The 22,217-nt window shown below is 37.9% G+C and overlaps 1 long non-coding RNA gene across 2 annotated transcripts; it reads right to left on the reverse strand.

Moving 5' to 3' along the window:
• Nucleotides 1–19,382: 19,382 nt before the first annotated feature.
• Nucleotides 19,383–21,646, reverse strand: LOC110906314. 2 transcript variants are annotated; one of them, XR_004879918.1, is made up of 4 exons: nucleotides 21,151–21,646; nucleotides 21,018–21,066; nucleotides 20,313–20,367; nucleotides 19,383–19,999 (listed from the first exon to the last, which is right to left on the reverse strand). It is a non-coding gene; the product is annotated as an uncharacterized LOC110906314 (long non-coding RNA). The 2 variants fall into 2 exon arrangements; XR_002573820.2 differs by having other exon boundaries at nucleotides 19,383–20,367.
• Nucleotides 21,647–22,217: the final 571 nt, after the last annotated feature.

The following is a 22,217-nucleotide window of genomic DNA, read 5'->3' on the forward strand; positions in this document are numbered from 1 at the left end:
GTTGCAGTCGACTACTTCACCAAGTGGGTAGAGGCTAAGGCATTAGCTTCAACCACAGAGATGGTAATCTGCAAATTTATATGGGAGCATATTATCTGCAGATTCGGGTTGCCATTGCGTATCATTTCCGACAACGGCACAAATTTTGCCTCGGAGGACCTCCAGAAGTGGTTTACGGAAATGAAGATCGAGCACAACTTTGCCTCTGTGGCGCACCCACAAGCAAATGGGCAGGTCGAAAGTGTCAATAAACAAATCGTCGATGGCATCAAAGCGAGATTGGGGATGGCGCGCAGAGGATGGGTAGATGAGCTCCCTAGCATCTTATGGGCTCATCGCACCATGCCAAAGACCAGTATGGGAGAAACCCCATTTAGTCTTGTATACGGATCAGAGGCGGTAATCCCAACTGAAATCAGCCTTCCGTCACCACGCATGCTTGCCATGGAGAAGCAAGACAATGAAAAAGAACGAAGAATGGATCTAGACCTTCTCGAGGAAAGGCGCGAGAACGCTGCCATTGCAGAAGTAAGGTATAAATCCAAACTTGAAAAGTACTACAACGCGCGAGTACGCGTATGTACTTTCGTTCCAGGGGACTTCGTCTTGCACGACAACGAAGCATCCAACGTGGAAAAGCAAGGCAAATTAGCTCCTAAATGGGAAGGGCCATACATTATCCATGAAGTCCTGGGCAAAGGGGCGTACACTTTGAAAAGACTCGACGGAATAAGCGTTCACCGCACCTGGAATGCGCAGCAACTGCGTCGGTGTTACATATGATGGAACCAAGCTATTCGCTGCAAGAGGCCAAATCTTATACAGGTAATGTATTTATCTTAATTATTCTACTTTGTATCTATTGTCCCCGCGCCTTATTAATACAAAGACTATCCTTGCACATTTTACTGTTTATTACAAATTGCATGTAATTCCTTTTGATACGCGTGAAAACAACATGGTGAAACATTGAAAACCTCATAAACGGTCTAAATGGGCACAAGAGCACAGCCCAGACCTATGTGAGATCAATACAATTCTCATTCGCTTTACCTAAACAAAGTAATTATACACATGCAACATATTGTAATTCAAACATAAACTAATAGGCCAAAGCAACAAACCCAAAACATGTATGCATTGCATCAAAAAAGTTACTAGTGCAACAAAGCACTTTAACAATATTTACAAAAGCACAACAGTGCATCAAAATGTTAGCTACAAGCCAAACAAGCTACACACCAGGAAACATGTCTAAAACACCAAACGGAGTATGAAGAACTTCACCATACTCAGAAAGAGGGTGAGGATCGATAATCCAAGGGTTAGCATCTTCTCTGTCATCTTCAACAGCAACAGCCATATTCTCACCGGACGGAGCCTCGGCCGGAGGAGCACCACGGCGACGCCGCTGGTATACAATCGAGCAACTCCCCCTCCGATCAGCCGGAAATGATCGAGTTACAATATGTGCTGACAACCTAGTAACTCCACCATTGTTATCATTTACAAGATCAGAGATGATCCGATCCCTTGAAAAATCAGGAAGAATGACACCATAAAAACCTCCATCACCGGTGGTAGGATCAACCATTGAACCAGAGAGAAGAAGCAGAGCGTCAGCAGCTTCGAAGGTCTTCAAGATTTCGGAAATTCTTCAACATCGAACCCGTCGCTTAATCTTCATTTTCCCCAAATTTGGAAAATATCTGCACACTTCAGAAACATATATAGCCCAGAGAAGGATGGTGTCAGCATTGAAAGAAGGATTGTGATGATTAAGTGTCTAATAAGTTGACTCAGAAACGGCGATGCCACTACAAACGTCACATCACATTAAAAACCCTCTAACACAATCTGCACGATCTTTTAGAACTATTGTTCAACAAGAAGACGAAACGGTAATACAAAATACATTTCCATTCTCGAATGACGTGAGCAACAGTCAGCTCATGATTACAACACTCCTCAGGTAAACAGTTCAAAGAGCAAAAGCTAAAATACAAACTTCTTCACAAAGATTTCTACGTTTTGTTCAGAATCAAGATTTTCAAAATCAAAATAATAAGCAAGAGCATCTTCTCCCGGAAGATTCTCCATTTTCGCGCCAAAAAACCTCTATAGCAAAAAGCACCTCTCTCTCATAGTCCAGTGCTCCACTTATTTGCATAAGAGCAACACTAGACTGGGGGGACTTGAAGGGGTAAGGTCCCAAAAACCTCGTTTTAAGTACTTGGGACCATACCACAATCTCATCCATTTGTTCTTACATTCGATTAAGAGATTAACGGAGGGAAAAATAACCGCTTACAGAGTTAGCATCTTCCGTCAATATTTCAATAACAGGTTTTCCTACCCAAACTTCGGCTATAAATAGAAGGATAATTCAGGTATAATCTCTAAGTTACATTCACTTCACTTATACTTCTTCTTCTTCATATACCGATACTTATTCTCACGCCGGAGGGTGGTCACGGAGAGAACCCCCATTCTCCCCGTGGCAAGTCTAACGGTGGTTGTTTTGCAGTTGTCGAGAAGAGAAGAAGATTTGTTACCCCTGAACCGAATGAGGAGAAACCAAGCCTTTTATACAGAACCTAACCCCCTGGTTTATCTGATTCCGGTCATTTAACTAGTTTTTCTTCAGGCGGGGTTGTGTTACTTTGAATCTTGGAAGCTACTTGATATATAAAAGTGTGAACAAGTGAGGTTTTGTGGAACTTATTTAGATAGCCAAAGCTTTCGTAGTTCACACATAACTCATGCGTAAGACTTTCAGCATAGAAGGTTGAAGTTTGGATGGTTTTCAATCACTTAGATCATTCAGACATAATTTAAATAAGGTTTATGCTTATGTTCTTAGTGGGAATCAACCACAACACAAACCCACAACTATGAACTTAGTTGGGAGCTTGGTGGGTACAAGATTACACCAAGTTTTAGCTAAAATAAACAAGAAATAAGAATGTTAACTCAAAATAATAAGTTTTATAACTATATTGGACCTCAATGTGGTGAGGTTCCACATTAGTTTGCCAAGGCGAACTTGTGGAACCCTTCCTAGAGGTTATCCAAGAAGTTTAGTGATGTGTGTAAAATGCAACATATAAATCACATCAATTAAGGCATAAAACTAACCCTTTTTAAGTACTAATGTTGGAAAAAGAGTGTTTTTGTCTTCCTTTTGTATTTTCAGGATGAAATGAGCTCAAAATCACAAAAGAAGCAAAAAGACAACTAATTCTAGCATAAATACAAGAAAAGGAACAAAAGTAGACTGCCCGGACCCTCAACGGCACCTCCCAAGGCAAAGAAGAGAAAACAGAAGACTGAACACGCCCCGTGTCCAGCGAACACGGGGCCGTGCCCAGGAAGCAGCAGAAAAGACAAACCAGTAGAAGCTTCCATTGCCCACCACGGGGCCGTGTCCAGCGGGCACGGGGGCGTGGTGAAAGTACAGCAGGCGCATTAATTGTAATTGCGAATTACAATTAATGAAGAGAGAGAATGTCAGACGGGCACGGGGGCGTGTCCAGCGGACACGGGGCCGTGCCCAGCCTTCTGTTCAGCCTATAAATAGGGGTGCTTGGCTTCATTCCATCTCATCCCTTGGCACACCACCTCTCTCACACTTCATCCACCACCCACCACCACCATAACACCATCATCCACCACCATCATCCATTGTCCATCGTAGAGTGTGTGAGTCGTCTCGGGATCCAAGATTGATCGTAAGAGTTCTTGACAATCAAGGCCATGTTTGCCTAAGTCTCTTACATCACTTGGTGAAGACAAGTGTTTAGTATAATACTTTTTATTTTTAATCTTTTGCACTTTTTATTTGGTTTTGTATTAATGACTTTAATAACTAGTTACTTATGTTGAAGGTGATCTTTCCTTATCGTTTGTCCGTGGTGTCTTGGCATTATTTTACTGTCTATATAAAATAAAAGATTTTCACCATTCATATCTCCACGGTCTATATGGAGGTATGTTGGCTACCTGGTCGGGGGTTAAGGGAACGGTTTGGTAAGGGTCTTGCCCTTGTTCAGCGTTTAGAGGTCCTGCTTGGGACCTGGGTCAAATTTAGTAGGATCTCCTTCAATGCCCATAGGTATTGGATGGCGGGGATCCAAACTCTTTGACCCCCTCATAAGTTAACTACTATTAATACTATAACCCGGCTATTTAGGACTGTATCCCTGCTGACTCAGACTACTTAGCCGAGGGTAACGTCACCGCCGAAAGCGGGGCCTACCACAATTTGCATTAATAACTTAATTCATTATCTTTCAATAATCCGACCCTTTAGGATTGTATCCTTGCTGACTCAAACTACTGGGTTGAGGGTAACGTCGCCTTCAAAAGAGGGGCCTACTACAATAACTAAGATAATCTCTTAAACAAGTGCAAAAGTGCGAAAATAATCAAAGGTTATACTAATGCACGTGTCGGATCCAAGTGATTCATCTTGTCTATCTGTTTTTATTTTATTTTATTTTTCAGCATTTAGTTAGTTTTTATTTTTCTTAGTTTAAAACATTTTTTCTCACTTTTTGATTTGATTAGATGTTGAGGATAAACCGGTATTAAAAGCTCTTGTGTCCTTGGACGACCTCGGTATCTTACCAACACTATACTACGTCCACGATGGGTGCACTTGCCCATATGTGTGTTTAGTGTTAGTAAATATCGTGTTTTATAAATTTAAAACTTGGCTAAAAGTGTAAAAAGGGGCTTAAATACTCATCTAAAATATAACACACTTCACGCACATCAAGTTTTTGGCGCCGTTGCCGGGGACACAAGGATTTTAAGAAAGCTTAAAATCGACGGCCTAATCAGTTTTTCAAAACCTTTTTAAAAACGCGCGCATTTTTTTTTTGCATTATAGTTTAGTTTGCATTTACAGTAGCCTGAACACGGGGTCGTGCTCGCTGAACACGCCCCCATGCTGCATATTTTTAGTTAGATACCCAGATGCAGAGTCTGAACACGGGGCCGTGCTCGCTGAACACGCCCCCGTGCTCAACGTGACCAGTAACTTTAATTAAAACGCCCAGATACAGACCCTGAACACGGGGCCGTGTTCACCCAACACGGGGCGTGTCCAGCTTCTGTTTCCGTCTTTATTTTTGTTTTCTGGTCCCGAGACTCAGTTGTGGTCTGTTGAGTGATTCTTATGGATCAATACTCAAGAGGTTACAACTACACCTATGATGAGGATGATTATAAGGGTAATTATTGCACTAATTGTCGTAACGCACGCTCGGTTCAATATAATAACTTATATCAACCATCCAATTCATACAACCATTATGAGGAGCCCAGGTACGAGCCATCAACTTCATACACATCCTATGAAGACCAAAGGTATGAACCTCCCCCCTCATACTCATATTTTGAGGAACCAAGGTATGAGCCTTCATACTCATACTTTGAAGACTCAAGATATGAACCACCACCTTCATATTCTTATTATGAGGAACCATGGCGTGAACAACCCACCTCATATGAGTACTATGAAGAACAAAGTTTCGACCCTTATCCATCATATACTTACAATGAAGAACAATGGTGTGAACCATCTACTTCATATGAGTATTATGAGGAACCAAGGATCGAACAACCGGATTCAAGCTTTGAGGATCCAAATTCTTTTTCTCTCACCGAAGTGACCAATAGGATATTAGAACACATTAAAACTATCGAACGTTACATGAAAGAATCTCGCGCAAGGGAAGAGGAATCCCGCGCAAGAGAAGAATTAAATTGTAATAATAACGTAGAGATAGTTGAAAATGTAAAAATGGAAGAACAAGGAAGTGAAAAACCGACACATGAGTTAAACAACGAAAAAGGTGAGTCCGATAATGTTAAAATTCAAGAAGAGTCTAATTTTGAAGAAATTAATCTCTTGTCACCTACTTTCGAAAATCATTGTTTAGTAACCCCTCATGCCAAGTTTTTAAAAGAGTTAAACACTAATACTAAAATTGAAGACATGGTAAGTGTTAAGTTAACTAATGATCAAACCTCACTAATAAAAGAAGATCCTTTTGAAATTAGCATTACACCGGTTCCATGTCTCTTTCAAAATTCCTTTATTAGTAATATCACAATCGATAAAGATCTTTGTGTTAACATAATGCCTAACTACATTTTCGAAAAATTAAGTATTAGTGATTTTGCTCCACTTCAAATACCCATTTTTCTATCTAATCGGAAAATAATAAAATCAATCGGTGTAGTTGAGGATATCTTGGTTCAAACAAATCAAATGGTAATCCCAACCGACTTTGTCATCCTTGATGATGCTCCTCTAGTGTTGGGACGACCTTTTGTAAAAACTCATGAAGCTTTGAAAAACCGGAAGTACAACAATCTACCTCTTCAATTAGGGGTATTCAAAAGGAGCATAGATCTTGAGCGCGCAATGAAATATCCTTTTGGCAATAATGACCCCCTAATTGAAGATGAGCCAGAACCACCCGATAAGGAGGGTCTAGCCAAGGACCCTTATAAACGTGGCGCACCACGGAGGCATTCCGCGAAACTATCCTTAGTTTTAGATTAGTTTAACTTTTATGATTTCTAGTTTAGTTTTAATTTTCAGGAATAAAACACACTCGGGATGGTGAAGGATACTAAGGGAAGCTTGAACCAACACCCCATGCACAAAAACAGAGCCTCTCGACAATTTTTCTTCATTACTGCAAGTTCAGCACGGGGTCGTACTCACCCAACACGCCCCCGTGCCCAAAAATCTGCAGAAATGCCCAGTTCAGGTACCTGGACACGGGGCCGTGCTCACTGAACACGCCCCCGTGCCCAGCCTTCTGTTTACTTTTGGTACTGGCAGTCTGGACACAGGGCCGTGCTCAGCCAACACCACCCCGTGTTCAGCTACCCAGTAACATAAAATCTTGTTTTTAACCCACTTTTACACATTTTAATCAACCGAAAAACTTATTTTTGGAACACATTGAGGACAATGTGTAATTTAAGTGTGGGGGGATGCTAAAACCTTGAATTTTGCAAGTCCTAATTACAAGCCTTACACAAAACTCTATTGGAACCGCTAAACACCCCAAATTTTTTCAAAAAACTTTCTTATTTTTTTTATCATTTACTTGTCTTAGTTTAAGTTGGGAATAACAAGTTCTAAAAAGGTCATAATTTTACAAATTTACAACCGATAGCGTCGTGATAACAAAGAACCAACATAAGAAAATTATGAAACGGCATAACAAGTCTAGTTAAAAATTCGATTATATATACTTGATCACATTAAAAACCCATTCCCACAAAAGTGAGTTTTGAGCCTTTATTGAGTATAAAAATATACATATTTAGACTAAATGCTCATTTTTCGTTTCTTGTGTGAATAGCCGCTTGGTTCTTACAACTCTAGAACTTGCCACGACAATACATTCCCGGTCCTTACCAACTTAAACCCAAGTAAGTAAGTGATGGAGGCATTAGGACTAACCATATTTTTCTTTCTAAACCATTATTTTTCTTTTTTTTACCACCTACCCAAAATCCCCTTAGATAGCCCCTTTGAGCCTAAACCTTTCATTTCATTACCCCAAAACCCTTTTTACCCACCAAAAACCCTTTTTTATTTTTTTTAACCTTTATTTTAGTAACAGACTCGGTTTTTCGTAAACTCACCTTTTTATGTGAAAAAAAATGATGATGAAGTCAAAAACAAACAAAAGCTATATAAAAGCTTGTTTGGAGAAATACTTCAAAATAAAAAAAATCACTAAAAACAAGGTATGTCACGAAAACCGACGCTTTTTACGATTTTCGCCCTTTTACTAACCACTAACCTAACCACCCACCTTAACCCAAGCCTAACCCTTCACCCCAAAAGTCCTCTTGATATTTACAAAGGTAAAAAGTTAAAAAGGAGGAGGATTGATTGCTTGGCAAGCCTATGGAAGGCGTAAGTTCCATGCCGCTCTCGAGTGATTCACTAAAAATCTACACCTTCGGCCGAGTGTTGAGTGATCCCCCGCGAGGTATGTGAACTTGTATATAAATGGAATTTTAATAAGGCATGCTATGCCCAAATAAGTAATTTATCTTATGAAACGTTCAAAATAAATCATAACGAATAGGATTGTAAATAAATAAAAATAAAACTTACAAAGACCTTGGATTCCCGACACTCTAGGGCAAGCTAAAAACTTTCTCTTCTACCTATTCCATTTGGGAGTGTAAGCCACATTTAAAAGAGTTTTGCTTGAGGACAAGCAAAAGTTCAAGTGTGGGGGTATTTGATGTGTGTAAAATGCAACATATAAATCACATCAATTAAGGCATAAAACTAACCCTTTTTAAGTACTAATGTTGGAAAAAGAGTGTTTTTGTCTTCCTTTTGTATTTTCAGGATGAAATGAGCTCAAAATCACAAAAGAAGCAAAAAGACAACTAATTCTAGCATAAATACAAGAAAAGGAACAAAAGTAGACTGCCCGGACCCTCAACGGCACCTCCCAAGGCAAAGAAGAGAAAACAGAAGACTGAACACGCCCCGTGTCCAGCGAACACGGGGCCGTGCCCAGGAAGCAGCAGAAAAGACAAACCAGTAGAAGCTTCCATTGCCCACCACGGGGCCGTGTCCAGCGGGCACGGGGGCGTGGTGAAAGTACAGCAGGCGCATTAATTGTAATTGCGAATTACAATTAATGAAGAGAGAGAATGTCAGACGGGCACGGGGGCGTGTCCAGCGGACACGGGGCCGTGCCCAGCCTTCTGTTCAGCCTATAAATAGGGGTGCTTGGCTTCATTCCATCTCATCCCTTGGCACACCACCTCTCTCACACTTCATCCACCACCCACCACCACCATAACACCATCATCCACCACCATCATCCATTGTCCATCGTAGAGTGTGTGAGTCGTCTCGGGATCCAAGATTGATCGTAAGAGTTCTTGACAATCAAGGCCATGTTTGCCTAAGTCTCTTACATCACTTGGTGAAGACAAGTGTTTAGTATAATACTTTTTATTTTTAATCTTTTGCACTTTTTATTTGGTTTTGTATTAATGACTTTAATAACTAGTTACTTATGTTGAAGGTGATCTTTCCTTATCGTTTGTCCGTGGTGTCTTGGCATTATTTTACTGTCTATATAAAATAAAAGATTTTCACCATTCATATCTCCACGGTCTATATGGAGGTATGTTGGCTACCTGGTCGGGGGTTAAGGGAACGGTTTGGTAAGGGTCTTGCCCTTGTTCAGCGTTTAGAGGTCCTGCTTGGGACCTGGGTCAAATTTAGTAGGATCTCCTTCAATGCCCATAGGTATTGGATGGCGGGGATCCAAACTCTTTGACCCCCTCATAAGTTAACTACTATTAATATTATAACCCGGCTATTTAGGACTGTATCCCTGCTGACTCAGACTACTTAGCCGAGGGTAACGTCACCGCCGAAAGCGGGGCCTACCACAATTTGCATTAATAACTTAATTCATTATCTTTCAATAATCCGACCCTTTAGGATTGTATCCTTGCTGACTCAAACTACTGGGTTGAGGGTAACGTCTCCTTCAAAAGAGGGGCCTACTACAATAACTAAGATAATCTCTTAAACAAGTGCAAAAGTGCGAAAATAATCAAAGGTTATACTAATGCACGTGTCGGATCCAAGTGATTCATCTTGTCTATCTGTTTTTATTTTATTTTATTTTTCAGCATTTAGTTAGTTTTTATTTTTCTTAGTTTAAAACATTTTTTCTCACTTTTTGATTTGATTAGACGTTGAGGATAAACCGGTATTAAAAGCTCTTGTGTCCTTGGACGACCTCGGTATCTTACCAACACTATACTACGTCCACGATGGGTGCACTTGCCCATATGTGTGTTTAGTGTTAGTAAATATCGTGTTTTATAAATTTAAAACTTGGCTAAAAGTGTAAAAAGGGGCTTAAATACTCATCTAAAATATAACACACTTCACGCACATCATTTAGAGAAAACAAGACGAATAAAAAATGAAAATAGTGAGTTAGGAACTCACTGTGAACTCTTGAAGTTCACTGACGTGCTTGAATCACTTTGAGAGAAAATGAGAGTTTGAGGTGAGTGAAAAGGTTTTAGAATGAAAGGAGGCTTGTATTTATAGGCTAATATTATGGTTCAAGCATTTAATATGGTTACAGGTGGTTGACAGTTAAAATAAAGGTGAAAACAGAAGGTTTTAGAACCTTCTGTAAGTTTGCGTAAAAAGGAGCTGGTTTAGACAAGTCCACGTGAAGATATCATCTTTTACATGAAGGTCACCTCCATGTGACACGAAGGTGGGCTTCGTGTGGCATGTGACAAGAAGGCATAAAGCCTTCGTGTCTTAGTGGGCTTCGCGAAAGGGAAGGGGCTGAAGGCCCATATGAGTGGCACGAAGGCCACTAGGCCTTGTGGTTTCGTGTAGGGGAGAAATGCACGAAGTCCATTTCTTTATGTGGCACTAAGGCGATCATTTATTTTATTTTATTATTTTATTGTTATTATTATTATGTGGCACGAAGGTCACGAATGTGGCCTCTTGGGCTGCCTTCGTCTGTCTTCGGCCCGAAGATTATGGGTGGGGTTAGTTCGTGTCAGTTTTTCGTATTTAGCTTGTTTCGAGTATGTAGGAAGAGAAAAAAAAATATAATAGCGTATTGTATGAGTATAATGTGAGTACAAATTATAATTATAAGTATTTTAAGTATCGGTTGCACGTATAAATATGCATTCAAGATGATAACGTATAACCCAAGTATTGTGGCACGCATAAGTATATAAAAGAGGATGTTTATTATGATCAAAGTCTCGGATACAAGAATATAATACGATTACAAGTTTCCAAAAATAGAACTATGAATACACTTTCTAAATAAGGAAAGTACATAAATGTGAAGCGTTACAAATAGTGGCCATTGTTGTTACATTTACGCCTAACTATAATTTAACATGTAACCAAAGCTTCCTTGAATGAACTCCTCGGCAAATTTGTTATGATAGATTCTCATGATGATCAATGTTTAAAGAAATCATTGTGTTTATGGCATAACAAAAGAGATTCTCTTAATTGATATTGTGGGTGACTTGTCCTGAGTTTACCGATCGTACACGAAACGGAAGTAGATGCTTCTTCCTGTAGTGTATGCTTGTATATTGTTCGATCCGAAGACATTGGTTAGGCAACTAAATATTGGGAGAGCTTGTTAAGGCATAGGATCTTCAGGAAGATAGCATTTTTTTTAACAATCAACAAGGCACATCCCATGAATGTTTTATGTTTGTGCCACACTTATGATTAGTCAATTTGATAATAAAAACTATATCTAGTAACATTGTTACTTTAAAATTTTTACCTAAAGATTTCAATTATATCAAACCATATAGACTATTTGTTTAACTAACTCCTTTCTAATTTTCTTATCAATAAACATTATTTGTCATTCGATAAGAAACAAGCATAATGTCTATCCGAAGATAATAGATATAGAACTTAAGCACAATATATCATAGCGTCCATAAGTTCAAAGAAAATACAATCAGGAAATAGAAATATAACTTACACGTAATATCATAGCTTTATTAATAATGTATGATTAGATACTTCAAAATCTAGAGTTGTACTTCAAAAAGTATAATTTTCTCATAAACTAATCTCTATGTACTTCAAAAAGTATAATTTTCTCATAAATTAACCTCTGAAATTGGAAGACACTGAATTTGACTTAAAAATAACAATTTTGTTGTAGAGAAAATGGCATTAGGCGATATCCTTCAGTCTTCTTCACTGAACTATAGCCACGCAAACTGATAACCTGTCATTGGGGTCATGAAAAACCGAAATAACCTATATAGCTAGGGTAAGTCATGTATCAAATTCATGAGAATCATATGGTTAGTATTACACATTTCATTTGATTATTTAAACTAAAAATAAATAAATTAATTTAATACTGAATTTGTTTTTTATTGATTTTAGAAAATAACTAAATAGTGCTTAGATTGGCGTTGAAAACAATATATGAGAAAACAACCTCCTCCGGATTTTAGGTTATAAGTTTCACACAAAACTTGTTTGGTTAATTAGACACGACATAGACATAGTCTTAGGATCAATCAGTTTAAATGATGATCAGTTTAAATGATGATTGAAGACATGTATTTAATAATAACTCGTACAATCCAATTATATATGCCAAGTACCCCTAGTTACCAAATTGCTCACGGTGCAAGGAAACCAAACTGTCCGAGCGTGATGTTATGATTGATGGTATCTTATCGTGTTTTCTAAATTTAAGACTTGATTTTGTACAAAATCAGCTAAAAATAACCAATATTTATATACACTACAACTCACATCAGTCTTCCATACGAATATCACATCCACACTCTGTTGCTTGACCGAGACTAATTATATTACTAGCAAACTATGGTTATAATAAAAATCAGTCACTAATCATTGCTCCCATGTTTTACTCACTAGTAATATAGACCTTTTCCAAAATATTTAACTTTGAGACCGATCCCCGAATTTAAAGTTGCCACCAAGACTCTTATTTAAATCAGAGAAAAAAGATAAATTATTCGTCATGTTGTTGTTCGCAGCAGCATCTAAATACCACAAGTCTTTTTATTCCGAACTGTTCTCGTAATTTTTTGAAATGACCTTTTCTTCATTCAAGCAAACAACTTCTTGAACACTTTGCACCATAAATAATGACGGGTCAATTTCTTGAGAAAAAAAAATGCATTTATGAATTTAAAAAATTAATAGTAGTTCATTTTGGTTGCATTTTAAAAAACTAATGGTAGTTCATTTCGGTTGCATAACACTTTATGATCCATGTGTGATCTACTTGCCTTTAAACCTTTCATAATGATTATATATTTTGAACTGAGTCGGTGATGTGATCTTAATAGGTGGTATTTCATTCGGTTTTGGTTTGGTTTGAGTTGAATCGGTTTGTTTGATTTTGAGCAGGTGCGTAAGCGTAACTCTATAAATAGTTTGAATGATTATTTCCGAATCAGAGATCATTGTAAGCTTCTTTTTCACGCCTGGTACCTGGATGACGAGACCATTATTGGAGATGCTACTCAGGTTACCAAGGCTTTAGACATCATTAGAGTGGAGGGCCCCTCCTTGGGCCTCCTTCTCAACATTAAAAAAACTGAAGTTTTTTGGCCTACATGCGACGGGGTGAAGATTCAGGAGGGTTTATTTCCGCGGGAGATTGGTAGGCCGGTGCATGGTGTGAAACTCTTGGGTGGTGCTGTCAGTAGAGATGGGCAGTTTATTAGTGGGTTGGCCCTCAAAAGAGCCAAATGTGCGGTTGAGCTGATGGGATGCCTCAAACGCCTTAAGGACCCTCAGAGCGAACTCCTTCTACTTCGTTCGTGTATGGGGGTTGCTAAACTGTTGTTTGGGCTTAGAACGTGTCAGCCTTTTTATGTCGGGGAAGCCGTCTCTGTTTTTGATAAGGGGCTTCGGAATACGATCGAGGACATTGTTGTTTGTGGGGGTGCCTTTTTCGGGGACCTACAATGGAGGTTAGCTTCCCTCCCGACACGTTTTGGGGGGCTTGGGATTTGCTCAGCTGAGGATGCCTCTTCCTACGCTTTTGTGGCTTCAAGGGCCCAATCTTGGGTTCTTCAAGACCACATCCTTCGCGAATGTGGGGGAGGGCTGTTGGACTCTGATTACAAGGGTGCGTTGGACAATCTGCATAGTTCTCTTCCCGATCTTGATCTTGGCGGTTTCTACATTAAAGACACCGCCCCCATTAAAGCCCAGAAAATTCTGGCGAATGCCTTATATGGAGAAATCGTCAAAACAGTTGAAGAGAAGTTTGCCTTTTCCCCTCGCCAGCGAGCTGTGTTTGAGTGCTTGCGAGCCCCCCATGCTCAGGATTTCCTGTCTGTTGTTCCCATCGAAGGTTTAGGGAAATGTATGTCGGCTGTGGAATACCGGGCTATCCTCAAGTACCGTTTAATGATACCCCTTTTCCCGGATGATGACCCGTGTCCTGTATGTCGGAAGTGTTGCTTGGATTCTTTTGGGGAGCATGCAGTACATTGCAAAGAATTACCGGGCTTTAAGTATCGACATGATTTAGTTCGAGATGTGCTGTATGATGTCCTTAAGCGAGCAGGGATCTCGGCAAAAAAGGAAGCTCCGGTGAACTTCTTGACTGATCCATTAGAAGGGAGATCTACGCTACGGCCCGCTGACATTCTTGTTTTTGGATGGGAAGGAGGGAAACATGCGTGTGTCGATTTGACAGGTGTGTCCCCCCTCGTTGGGCTAAGGGACCACGGGTTTGTGGCGGGACAGGCGATAACCAAGGCAGAGGCGGGCAAAGTAGCTAAACACGAAAAAGCTTGCATCGAGAATCAGCACGTGTTCGTCCCATTCGCTTTCGATACATTTGGCGCTCTCTCCCCTGACGCGGTGCGGTTCCTAAAGCGGGTTCAACAGGTGGTAAGCAGTAACACCGCACATGTTAAGGGGCAGAATTTTGTGTTTAGCAGGGTAGGGTTTGCTATTCAGAAAGGGGTAGCGGCGCAGTTTGTTGCTCGTCTACCTACCATTAGTTTGTAATCGTATTGGATATTCATTTGTTGTAAAATTATATTTTGGGACACTAAAAAAAAATTAGTAACTAACGATGGATTATTATTTCTTTATAAAACAAGTAACATGGAAATAACATAAAGTTAGGCAAGTGGACAATTGGTGTGGTTAGATGCTTTTTTTCATAGCTTTTAAAAAAGGATATATTAATGAATTAAAGGACGTGCATTATGGTATTTTGATTTTCTACGTAACCACTATTATTACGTTAAGATTGCCCAAATTTGATAAATATCCTCACAATATCTAGATTATGATGAGAACCACTATTATTATTTATTTGATTTCACTCTAAAGTTCAATACACCTCATTTTATATTTTAAAGTTTTTACTTACATAAGTATATAAATCTCATATTTGTATTTATAGACTATAACTATTATAGTAAATGGAATCACTGAGACTCACACGAATATTTGAAGGCTTTAATCTTCAGGACTAAATCATAGATTTCCATAAGATGTTGTATTGATACATAGTTGTGCAGTTGTGCAATTTAATAGTAAAGCCAATTCAAGAGTGCTAATGATGGCTTTGTGTCATCAGGTTTTGCTAGTGAGATTTGATAAGAAATCAATCAACGTCCAAACTCCAAACTCTCACTCTTGTTCGGCCGCCTCCAGTGACGGATTCAAAATTATATTCTAATGAGTTCACTTTGATAAATTCTTTTTAATTCTCACTAATGTTTTCTAAATTTTATAAGGTTTTCAATAATTTTTTCATTTTTTTTTCAGACGCACTAAGTTCCTGAGAATCCACAAATATGATGACAATGGCAACGACCCCGATGATACCTCCGCAACCTTAAATGTATGTTTATAATTCGCACACCACAAACAACACGGTGAATGAAAAAATTATATTGATTAATTTTCGAACCGAAGTTACAAATGACTAAATGCTATGCCAAAAGGTGCTCCTTAGGATATAGAGAATGTTTCCAACACAAAAACGGAGTAGGTGGTGATGTTGAGCAACGAAGGGCAGATACACATCAATCTAAGACTATGTGTAGTGGTGAGACCACCCGTAGTGGTAAACAAGAATAATGCCCCCAACATGGGGCATTATACGCCACGTGTCATCCTAGTCATACATGGGGCATTATATCAAAATAGGCGTAGTGGGGCATTATGTCAATAACCCTCATATTATTTTTAATGAAAAAAAAAGGGTCAAGATGTCAGGTTGAATGGGCAAAAGTGATTGGTTGACTAAAGTGAATTTCTTTAAAAGTCCCCTTCATTGTCAGAAAAAGGCTGGTTCCAAACTCCCCTTTAAGCGTTATCATAAACACGCCAAATTCAAGTTTTTGAAAATTTTTTCAAAAAAAAACGCCCCATGTAATGGAGGGGTGGGCGTTTTCAGGCGTTGTTTTTGAATTTTTTTTAAAAAAAAACGCCCCACTACACATGGACTGACTGGTGAGTGAAACAAATGTCCCACCCTTGGGCATGAAGAGACACGTGGCTGCCTAGTCACCAAAAGGGCATTTGTTAAAAAGGGGTGTAGTGGTATAATGCCCCAACAATACTTACCCAATTATTATTATTTTAGAAAAATAAAACGAATAAATGAGTTGGAAATTTGTTATTGGTCAAACTTTGAAACCTTTAAACATTCGGCGTTTTAATCAAAACGCCCAACCAAAAAATGCAAAAAAAAACTAAAAGATATATTGCATTTCACTATTTTAATATTGAAAACATTACTTATGTGGACAACCCATGGATTGCCACATAAATAACTTGTAAACAAAACCTTCATTTTATTTATTGACTAGTTTAAGAACCCGCGAGGTTCGCGGGTGGATTAAAACACAAATGAATAAGTTTAATTTATTGAACTAATCGTTTGAATTAAATAACCGTTCAAGTTGATTACATGAATAAAACAATATCTTGTTACATTTGCAGTTCATGATGACACCTAACCTGTTTTAATAACCTATACACCTTTTCATAGTTGATTACATTATACAATTTAACATATAAAACTTATACACCTTTTCTTTGTGAATGGTGTTTCGATGTTACCTTGGTATCGAAAGAATGCAATTTCACCATCTGCGGATTCGCAATCAGTTTCGGATCACTCTCGGTCCAAGTGAAAGGTATCGCAACATCCATATCAGTATATGCTAACACATCAAATATACCTGCCGACAAACCATACAAAATACCTCAAAACAAAAGGAAAAAACACCTGCTTCGACCAAAATTAACAAAAAAAAAAAAAAACTCAATATGACAAACGTGTTAATCCTTACAGGGTTCATGAAGGCATGGCAAGTAAGTGATGCTGGATGCAATCTGTCTCATGATTGCTTGAATCTCCCTCATGATTTCCTTATCACTATTCTCTCTTGAAACTCTGCAAACCAACAAACATTGAATCAATACAAAAACAATGTATCTGATGTATTAATCAAAGGTTCCAACAATATCTTACTCTTTTTATCCAATTCTTTATCAGTCTCTATACTGAAATTCCACCTTTCAAGTACTTCGTTAGTGGGGCCTTGCTCATAATCACAAGAACTATTCTTTGTAACTTCCCAGCTTCCAGCCATTCTATATAAACACACAAACAAACAAAAAAAAAAAAAAAAAAAAAAAAAAAAAAAAAAAAACACTTTACCTAAATTCTATCAAGATTTGTGCATAAATTCATTAAAAATATTAATAGTTAACCAGAAAGCTCTGTGTGTTCAAATTTGCAATGAAGGTCTTAACACCCTCGTTTATATCCACAGCTAGTGAAGAAACCGAACCACTGAGAACCCTCCAATCGTTTTAAGCTGGAGAAACCAAAAACTGCATCATGTTCTTACACGACGGAAGTTCGGTTAGCTCAAGTGAACCGGAACTCGCTTTACTTACAACCCCACTAAGCGATGCGGAATTCTTTGCGCAAATTACAACCCCCGATGCACCAAAAAGCACGATGGCCTGATTATAGCACCCAAGTTTTGTGGGTCTATAACTTCATCTAACGCCAACCAAAGCACCTCTTCGTCTCTTACTCGATTCAGAAAATCGAAAAGAGTTGCATCTTTGGTGAAAATTAGTCCAGAGTTGATGTTCACTACCTTGAATATCACTTGAAGTTCCTACAAAAAAATACACATACATATTTTATATAAATACTGAAAGCAGTGTGAAGCAAAGGTAATATTTTGATATCAAGATAATATAATTACCAACCTCATCAATGGTGTTTATGATTTGATCATTGTAATACTTGACTGCTTCTAAGCAGTATAAAATACCTTTTTTGGAAGCTAAAGAACTTATTATGGATTCATTAGAAGGTGAGAAAAAGCTGTCGAATAATATAAAAATAGAAAAGGTAAAATGATTTATGACTGGATGTTGAATCCTTAATGGTCCACTGGTTGGACCGGATGTGAAAACCGGATGATATCCTAAATAATATAAAAATAGAAAAGGTAAAATGATTTTTTATTCAAAATCCAGTTCGACCCCTTAAAATCCCAGTCCCGGTTCGACCGGCCAGTTCGGGTCTGAAAACACTGCTTTTTCCTTCTTGTCTGATATAAAACGCGTGTAAATCAATAAAAAACTTTGCTTCTAACCTGCAGAGTTGAAATATGCCTCCACAAATCTCCGTCGATCCTCCAAATCTGCGTTTTTTTATAATCAAACAAAGAAACAAAGAACATACATTGCAAAACTTAGTAGAATCAAGAAACGCTTAATCAAATCTAACTTATCTCCGCCGCTGTCCACATATCTATGGCATGAACAGATAGATTCGTTATGGTAAATATGCTACCTACAGGCTCAGAGTCTAGAAAAGAAGGATACCATCATGGCTGCAGGGAAGGTTGCAGGTAATGACCTGCCATCCTTCAACCCTACCATGCCAAGGCGATATTCTCATCATCTTTAAAATCGAATATATTGCCTCATCATAGCCTATATCACAAATCCTAAATGATGAAAAATCCCCCCACCGGCAAACCGGTGACAATACCACAAGCTTCACCGTTGTAGGGAACCAAAGAAATCAACTATGTATGCGGAGTAACCAGCAAGACCACCACCAGTAAATTACCAAAATGCCCAACAAAACAGTTGAAAGCGTTTGATTATCAACATGTCAAACACCTAACAGCCGCCAATGACAACCGCCAAACACAAAGAATAACACACGAACTTGTAATAAAAAGCCGATAAAGAATCACCGGTGAATAATCAGTCCGGCGACCACATCAACGCTGCCACCACCACAAACAAATCAGAATCGCCATAGTATGAGGCCGAAAATAGAAAATCACAGCTACCATGTTGAAAGAAAGTCAAGCAACTTATCATCTTGGCTACAATACCATAAGTCTACAAATCGACCGACCAATGCTTCATCCGTCAACAAATCGACTAAAATAGGAACAAAATCAATGAAACTCATCATCATATATGAACTCTGAGGTTCAGAAATGTCAACAATATACACACACAACCTATAATCTCAAAATCATCTCAGGTTAAACACAAACAAAACCGCTTGCCATGTGAAAACAAATTAAAAGACATAAACATCTCGGCTAGAGCCTCATTTTCAAAGTAACCATACCACAAATAGTCACAAAAGCCAGGAAATCTATCATGACAACCTATAAAACAGAAACTGGAACATATAGCATAAATTGATGAACAAATAGGCGCAGACGAACACACATGCAAGTGATCACACAATTACATAGGCGACAACGATCGATGAAACTTAACATGTAATTAATAACAAAACAATAAGTGGTTAGCAATATTCAAATCAACCGGAAATCAAGTTTCCATACACATCGGAAAGCATATAGTTCAAAATCGATGAAGATAATATTCAAATTGATCGGAAATCAAGTTTCGTATAGGTTTGACCCAAACCTCGAACCCATTTTAACCCGTTACCCCACTTATTTTGCTAGATATACATACACCCAAATCTATTATACATAGACTTGACGTTCTTTTACTACCCATTTCATAACTTCTATACAAAAATAATAATATATACGGTAAGGTTTAAGTTCCCGTAAAAGAAATTTTTTGGTAAAAAGTGTAATAAGGCATACGGATTGACATATAAACAATCTTTCGTCTCCGTTGCAAGGCTACGGAGCAAGCATCAAAAGTTACACTAACAAATTTATAATACCGAAAAATAAGGCTATAAGTATGGAAAAAAACCAATAGTTTCTTGAAGTCATTTAACAAAATCATTTACCTGTTGTATTAACTTATGCACCAACCATAATTGCAAACTTTGTGGTAGATTCTCAGTGGTCCTCTATGATTCCACCAACATATAATATAGCATCCAGACTATGCAAGAAATCATTGTTACAAAATAAGGGATAATCAGTAATTGTCAAATAAAGTTATCGACTTTTAGGGCAACATATATCACCTACGCAACTTCAACCACACAGCTGAATAAAAAACCAACATAAATCAAGTTGAAAACCTACCAGATCGAAAGAAGATTGAGCTTGATTCTTCGTGTAAAACAACAAAAATGAATGTCTAAATACCATATAACTTTGAGATCACAGTTTAGGATGTCTAAACCCCACTTTTTAACCTCAAAAGCATATAAGGACATCAAGAAAGCTAATGATGTACCTTGAAAACTCACCAAATAAAAGGATTTTAGGTAGACTAAAACCGTGGCAAAACTTGGATCCATCTACCTTCAGTAGTTATAACCAAAACTAATTTTAATCACATAAACATTCTACCTTAAAAATAAGAATACAACAACTCGAACCGCAAATACACATTGCACATATCTTTAAATATTCAATACAGATTCAGTATTATCTGTAGCTAATAAGAAACACAACAACTTAAAACCAAATCTACATACATTGACATAAATGACAAACAAAAAACATATATAACAACATATTTTCTGTATTGCTTCAAGCGGAAAACATTTATCTCAGAATCACAATCTGAAATAGAAAGAACGATTCAACGAACAACATATAACAAATTGTTTTTTAAAAGATTAGGGTTACAGATTTAGAAAAACCCCCAAATCTAACTTTAGGGTTTATGAATGAATTTAAACGTAAAAATTCTACTTAACGTTTTAAGAAAATATACCTAATGAATGTGTGTTTATACCTACAGAAAACACCATCAGATTAGATATAAAGTACAACATATTGATCTTTTATCTCAAAAGGTTTTTGAATTCACCTTATGCGTAATAGAAACACATTCCAGACCCAAAAAAGAACCCTAATCTAAAATGGATGCCTAAAGAAAACCCCAATCTATAAAAAAAAATAGATGGATTCAAAAAAATAGGAAGTTAAATGATAATGAAACATACCTTACAAATGAACATTCAACATCAAATCAATTGGAGGATTCTAAAAACCCTAACCAAAAAACAAATGCATATTTAACATTAAATCGATGAAAGAAAGTTAAAACGAAGCAGGATAATTATACGAAAAACAAACCTTCGAGATGAAGAAATCGACACATGTTGGGTAAAAACGAAGCGGGAGCCAATCGACTATGTAACGCTTGCCGGAGGCCACTGTGGTCATAAGCGAGACCGCTATTCTAAACCCTTGACCACCGATGGTCATCCTCGTCGCCGGTGGCGAGTGGTGTCGCAACAACAGCCACCACCGTCTCTATCTCTAACACTCACTCCCTCTCTCTTATTGCCATATATCGACCATTTCCCTCTCTCCAAATGCCTAAATAAAGATCCATCATTCCATCAGATTGAATCAGTAACCTCGAAGAACTGGTGTAGACTCCTCTAGGGTTTACAGAGGATTATGAAAGGGGAAGACAAAAGAAAATCGATGATAATGAAAAGGGATGAACGAAGGAAAAGGAGAATTGGATGGATCTTCAAGATCTGAAAGCATGTTGAAGATGATAAAGATACCTAGATGAGAGTTTTTGTGTTTGATAGAATTAGGGTTTTTGAATGACACGGATGAGAAGTTGTGTTTGAGAAGCCGCTTATTGAGAAAATAAAATGCCGCTCAAAATCTATAGAGGAGGAATATCACATTGCCACGTGGCAGAGATTGGCTTAAGTTACTGCCATGTGGCACCAAAATGTATTGTTTTAATATACATAATAGATTAGTGCTATTCGAAATAAAATAACTAGAATCTTTCATAAGAAACTTTAATATACGCATTTTAGTATCAAACTTGGTACTTTCTTGGTAATTTTCCACTTATATAAATGAAAACACACGTTTATTATATTTAGATTGCATATATTAGATATAAAGTTGAGTTTTATGATTCAATGGCGTGGTTGTTGAAGACTATGCCATTAGCCCATTAGTTTATGTATTTTTCTCTATCTTCTTTTATATATTATATATGAACTAGAAATAAGATTCCGCGCGCGTTGCGGCGCGGGTACATCGCAAACATCGAATTGATTAGTCCAAACGTTATGTGATGCATTAACTATATGAAAACACACGTTTCGTTGTATCTGATTGAACTCAATGTAACCTATATAAGCATAGCGATTGGATCAAACATAAAG

The sequence above is a fragment of the Helianthus annuus genome, chromosome 14, assembly GCF_002127325.2.
Source record: "Helianthus annuus cultivar XRQ/B chromosome 14, HanXRQr2.0-SUNRISE, whole genome shotgun sequence".
NCBI classification, from domain to species: domain Eukaryota; kingdom Viridiplantae; phylum Streptophyta; class Magnoliopsida; order Asterales; family Asteraceae; genus Helianthus; species Helianthus annuus.